Genomic DNA, 6,684 nt, shown 5'->3' with positions numbered 1-6,684 from the left:
TACGTGCCATCGATGCCAACGAGTCGGCCACTATGCAAACGACCCAAACTGCCCCCAGTATCAGAGCCCAAGACCCCGCCAAGTAACCGCTGCTGCTCTGGGGGAGGAACAGATCTCAGAGGAACAAGAAGAGTATGAGCAAGAGCATCAGGAATGGGAGCCAGCCGCCATGGCTCTAGCATGCTTAGGGGGGAAAGACATGGTCCCGCGGGTCCCCCTACCCGCTAACACCCAGAAGTACAGCCAATGGGTGAGCATCAATGGACGCCGGGCCGAAGCCCTCCGAGACACCGGGGCCAGTGTAACAGCCGTCCGCTGTCACCTGGTGACCCCAGAACAGTTCCTACCAAACATTCTCTGCCCTGTCCGTTCAGCCGATAACTCGGAGAGTCTGTGTCGGATGGCCTGCGTCCCCTTCGAATGGGGAGGGGTCTCCGGCATGTTGAAAGTAACGGTCCGAGACGATGCCCCCGTAGACTGTCTCCTGGGGAATGACCTTGAAAGCTCTCCGTGGGCAGCCGTAGAACGACGAGAACACCTGGGGATGTTAGGCATCCCGGACTGGGCATGCGTCACCACCCGGTCCATGGCCGCCCGTGCCAAACCCCGACCCGAGGAACCCGAATGGCCGGCGCCTCCGCCTCCGGTCGCCCCAGCCGAAACCACCGACCGTGACGTCCCCCCAGAACCAGCTCAACCTCCAGACCTCGCTAACCTCGACCAGTGGCCTCAAGAGGGGGGGCCCACGCAAGAACAGTTTCGCCAAGAACAGAAGACCTGTCCCTCCCTCGAGGGACTCCGCCAACAAGCCCTCGCCCAAAGCGCAGGGGATACCTCCGGAACTCATTGGATCTACTGGGACAATGATTTGCTATACAGTGAACAAAGAATCGCGGAGTTGGGGGCCAGCCGAGTGCTAGTGGTACCCCTCCGTTTCAGAGACTTTCTGCTAAACCTGGCCCACGATGTCCCCCTGGCTGGACACCTGGGTCAAGATAAAACCTACAGCTGCCTGGTGACCCACTTCTTCTGGCCCAAAATGAGGGACGATGTACACCAGCATTGCCGATCTTGCCCCACGTGCCAAGCCAGTGGGAAGAGCGGCCGCAAACTAAAAGCCCCCCTGCAACCTTTTCCCGTGGTCACCACCCCATTCGAGAGGGTCGGGATAGACATTGTGGGGCCCCTGGACCCGCGTACAAAACAAGGCCATCGGTTCATCCTGGTGCTAGTGGACCACGCCACCCGCTACCCCGAGGCTGTTCCCCTGCGGACTGTGACAGCCCCGGTAGTCGGCCGGGCTCTGATGGGAATCTTCTCCCGTCTGGGCTTCCCCCGAGAAGTCGTCAGCGACAGAGGCACAAACTTTATTTCCAAATATATGAAGTCCCTCTGGCAACAGTGTGGGGTTACCTACCGATTCACGACCCCCTATCACCCTCAAGGAAACGGACTCGTTGAGCGGTTCAACCGCACGCTCAAAGGGATGATTGGGGGGTTGGAAGAGCCCCTCCGTCGCCAGTGGGATGTGCTGCTGCCGTGCCTCCTCTTCGCATATCGGGAGGTCCCCCAGAAGTCCCTCGGCTTCAGCCCGTTTGAACTGCTGTATGGACATCCAGTACGGGGGCCGCTCAGCCTAGTCAAGGAAGGCTGGGAGATGCCCCCTCTAAAGAACCCCCCAGATGTCTTCCGGTACCTCCTAACCCTCCGCAACCAGACCCGGCGGTTCAGAGAGCTGGCAAAAGCCAACCTAGAGGCCAGCCAAGAGGACATGAAAAAGTGGTATGACCGGAATGCCTCCTCCATCGAATTTGAACCTGGGCAACAGGTATGGGTGATGTCCCCCACCGAACCCTGCGCCCTGCAAGACAAGTGGACGGGGCCCTTCAAAGTAGTCGAGCGCAAGGGCCCTGCCACCTATCTCATCGACATGGAATCTGCCCGGAACCCCCTCCGGGTCCTCCACGCTAATAGACTAAAACCCCACTTTGTGCGTTCAGAACTCAGCCTCCTGATGGCCACAGACAATGGGGCCGAAGAAGACTCCGAGCCCCTCCCTGACCTCCTACGGACTCGGGAGAAAGACGGCTCCGTGGATGGGGTCCGACTCTCGGAGGCCCTCACCCGAGAACAACGCAGGAGCACCATAGAGAGAGAGGCCTTCGCTGTGGTATGGGCCCTCAAAAAGCTCCGGCCCTACCTCTTTGGCACACACTTCCGGGTGCAGACCGACCATCGACCCCTGCAGTGGCTGATGCAGATGCGGGGGGAAAACCCGAAACTACTACGTTGGTCCATCTCCCTACAAGGGATGGACTTCACTGTTGAGCACCGACCTGGACCAGATCACGCCAACGCGGATGGCCTGTCCCGGTTTTTCCGCCTCGACGAGGAGAGTCCCCAAGAGGATGGCTGACTCTCCCCGCCTTCAGCTGGGGGGGACGCATGTTGGACAGGCCACATGAAGGGCCGCTCCCCCCTCGGCCCGACCAGGCCCGAGCCCGGACACACAAGGGCCACACACCACCACTGCTCGTCTTCCGTCCCCTCCGGGACCCCGGCCTCTGAACATATCGACCTCGTGGGCCCGACCCACTACTGGCCCGCGCACCCAGCCTGGGCGCCATCTTGGACACTCCACCACGAGGCCGCCTGGCCCCCGGCCGACCTCAACCCTGGGCCTAGCCAGGCCTCAGACATCCCGGCACCACCATCCACCCAGGAGGTGAGCGGGCTACTTGGCAAGTCAATGGGAGAAAGAGGCGTCGATGGCTCTCCCCCGCCAAGTGCCGCTCGCCCATCGCCTCCCCGGGCGCTGGCTCCACCCCCCTGCTGGGTGTCTGGACTCCCTCATCCCGGACCTCCCGACCTCCAAGTGCGAGGGTCCGGACATCAAAGGGCACCAGCCCTATAACTGGGGCAGCTCCAGAGCAGGAAGGCAGTTGTATCCTGGAGTCGAGAGACGCAGAGAAGAACTCATCCTTGACGGACTACTGGCGCTGCCGTAGCTCTGCCTTGCGCATCATCGTCCTGCCTGCTGGCGCTGCCGCAACCTTCGTAACCTTCGTAAACCTTCATCATCGTCGGGACCTGCTGGCGTGGCCGCGGACCGTTTGTAACTGCCATCTTCATCGGGACCTGCTGGCTCCGCCGCGGACCGTCGCTTCCTTCGTCCATCTCGGGACCTGCTGGCTCCGCCGCGGCCCGATCATCTAGAACGCCGAGCTCGAGGATTGAGAGCTATTCCCATCTTTTGGTAAACAAGACTGTCCCGCTACCCTTCTCCCAAACCAGAGACTAGAATCGAGGGGACCCCTGAGTCCAGACCTCCTTGTACCATTCATCGTACTTAAAGATTTGCCTATAAAGTATCGTTAAACTTTACCCTTGTGTGGTGTCCGTCTGTGGGGGGGAAGTTACTTGTCTGTACGATCGTCGGAGACGGCTCTCCCCGGAGACCTCTCCCCTTATCCTCGGCCGACCCTCCCGGTCCGTCTAACAGGTGAGCAGCTTAACATGGGGACCTCTGATCTCCTACACAGCTGTCCTTCAGGAACACTACTCCTGCTCATGGAGATCCCTGGCCTGCTCCTTTCTTTCTCCTACTAGACCCCTCCAGGTATGAGATGTACCATACTGTGTTCAGTGTTGAGTTACCTATCCTCTCACAAGCTACCTTCTTCCACCACTAGGTGACTAGGAGCACTGTTCATTCATCACTTTATTCTCTCTCCAATAGGACATGTTCTCCTTGTCTGCGATCAGCTCTGTGTACGGAAGGAAAAGAATGAGACTCCCGCCCACGCTGCATATGTCAATCGAGTGGCGGTAAGGAATTTGACAGCTGCTTATCAATGTATCCATCAATCCTAGGCTAGGAGCGATGAGTTCATGAGAATTTTACTTCTATACATTCTCCTCCAATGTTCAATCTTGTCTGTTTCCACTTCTGTAGAGAGTCTGTATTGGGCAAAGGTGCAGTCACTCAACAACATTTTAGAATATATGGTTCCTCCTTGTCTGTAAATTGTTTCCATAGGTTAATGACACTATCGCTCTGGTTACCATCACTTCCTGGTTCTCTTCTTTAAGGACCTCCTAACCCTCTTCTCCTCTTCTACAGTCTCACTCCATGGACTTCGATGACACTTGGCACCCTGCCACTCACCCCTCGGGCGCTGTGCTGCCGGCTATCATGGCTGCTTCCCAGATGCTCCCAGCGGGCTCACGACCCAGTGGCTCAGACTTCCTGTTGGCATTCAACGTAGGCATCGAGGTGCAATGAAGACGCATGCGTTTCTTCAATGAAGCCATCAATATCCCCAAGAGGTATGTGTGATGCCCACAAAGGACATAAATATCCCATGACCAACATATAATGCCCTCAGGGGCTGCAGTATCTCAAGTCCATGGCCGTGATGCTCAAAGAGGGTAGAAATAGCCCATGTGTTATGAGTGAGATCCCTAGAGGGGGTAATGTTATGATCTGTGCTTGATGTGCACAGAGGGAAGAAATATCACAAAGAAGAGCGTGTGATGCAAACAGTTTCATGTATGTGGACAGCACACAATGTAAACATGGTAAAGATTATTTTTCTGTTCACTGTAACTGGGTTATGTATTTATGTTAAGTGCTTGATTAGATCTTAGCATATTGACAATGCCTTCTCACACTGCATGATGGCTTTAATGGTACATATCTGACATGCTCTTAGCATATTCCTTAGGTTCACACTTATTATTAGTACTGCCAAAGCAACTATCTTGCCATTAACCTTATGCCATGTTTGACACTGTTCTTTGTATCTCCTATCAGATTTCACCCACCATCTGTTGTTGGCACCATGGGCAGTGTTGCTGCCACAGCGAAACTTCTTTCGTTGAATACAGACGAATGTGCCCATGCTCTGGCGATCGCAACCTCTCTGGCAGGGGCACCTATGGCCAATGCAGCGACTCTTGCTAAGCCTCTCCATATTGGCAACGCCACCCGCCTTGGCATGGAAGCAGCACTTTTAGCTGCCCGAGGGATGGAAGCCAACCCACTAATCTTGGATGATGTGCCCGGCTGCTCCGGGTTCAGTGCTTTCTATGGTGACTACCAGCCCTCGCCTCTGGCAGTGCCAGATCAAGATTACAGCTTCCTGTTGGAGAAATTAGACATCGCCTTCAAGAGGTTCCCCGCTCACTTGGGCATGCACTGGGTCGCAGACGCTGCCATCTCAGCCAGAAACCGAGTCATCAATATAATGGGCTCCTTCAACCCCGCTGCCATCCGCTCTATTCTTCTGAGGGTCCCAGTCTCCAAGTACATCAACAGCCCCTTCCCAGAGTCTGAGCACCAGCCCCGACACTCCTTCCAGTTCAACGCCTGCACAGCCCTCCTGGATGGCAAGGTGGGCATCTCTTCCTTCAGTGAGGACAGCCTCAGGAGACCTGACGTCATCAACCTGCTGAAGAAGGTGGTGGTGGAACACACTGAGGACAATGTGGCTAACTTCGACAAGATGTACGGAGAAGTAGCGCTGCTCCTGGACAGCGGAGAGATTGTGACGGGCAGATGTGACACCTTCTATGGACACTGGAGGAAGCCCCTCACCCAAGAATCACTCCATGAGAAATTACGCTCCAACGCTAACCATGTGCTCCACCAAGACCAGGCGGAAGCCATTATTGAAGTGGTGGAGGAGATCGAGAGCGTGGCAGACAGCTCACCCCTGGCATCCTCCCTCCACTAAAAGTGTTCAATCAAAATACATCCTTCTCACAAACTTTGAATGACCCACCTGGTGCACTCATCTTTAACATAAGTTGTTTTATACAAAATTGAAAATCGCCTCAAGGAGAGGGACATCTGTTCTTAACGGAGGCACTGGGAAGCAGACGGTGTGTGTCTTAGCAAACGGACCCTGCAAACCGGCTCAACATCTTGCCGCACCCACTCCGCGGGTGCCGCTTCGGCCAGGTTTTCACAGCGGGCGCTGAGGAGGCTTCTTAAGGCGGCTGGGCGAGAGGCTCGGCGGGGCTGCGAGCGTGCAGGGACTCCAGTAACCAGGAGTCCCTGCGAGACCAGGAAACAGCTGACGGTCCGCTCTCCCTGCTGGCCCGCCCCCCGCCCATTGCTGGAGGATAAAGGCCCGCCCTACCATCTACCTGTGGGACATCTGTTCTTAACGGAGGCACTGGGAAGCAGACGGTGTGTGTCTTAGCAAACGGACCCTGCAAACCGGCTCAACATCTCGCCGCACCCGCTCCGCGGGTGCCGCTTCGGCCAGGTTTTCACAGCGGGCGCTGAGGAGGCTTCTTAAGGCGGCTGGGCGAGAGGCTCGGCGGGGCTGCGAGCGTGCAGGGACTCCAGTAACCAGGAGTCCCTGCGAGACCAGGAAACAGCTGACGGTCCGCTCTCCCTGCTGGCCCGCCCTCCGCCCAAACACTCTCCCTATATAATAGACGCACACTCCCGCAGCGCGGGACGCAGCTCGGGGCGAAGAGCGGGCAAAGAGCGGGCCGTTTAAGGCCGTTCGAGGACTGAGCGGACTGGACTGGCCCACCCTCTTTCGCCCTTCATATCATACCAAGCTCTCACTCAGGACTACAAATTATCGCTACCTGTTTACCTTCTCACTTTTACTGCCCACTGGTTTCCTCCTTTCCCCCAAGGTATGTGTTCTAGGATAACCAGGA

The 6,684-nt window shown here is 56.6% G+C and overlaps 1 pseudogene; it reads left to right on the top strand.

Annotated features, from left to right (window-relative positions):
• Positions 1-4,844: 4,844 nt before the first annotated feature.
• On the top strand, positions 4,845-5,738 carry LOC147689242 (cis-aconitate decarboxylase pseudogene; annotated as a pseudogene).
• Positions 5,739-6,684: the final 946 nt, after the last annotated feature.

Source organism: Lissotriton vulgaris, chromosome 10 (assembly GCF_964263255.1).
Source record: "Lissotriton vulgaris chromosome 10, aLisVul1.2, whole genome shotgun sequence".
NCBI lineage: Eukaryota > Metazoa > Chordata > Amphibia > Caudata > Salamandridae > Lissotriton > Lissotriton vulgaris.
The sequence above is the reverse complement of the archived record's forward strand: the minus strand, read 5'-3'. Positions and strand labels throughout refer to the sequence as shown.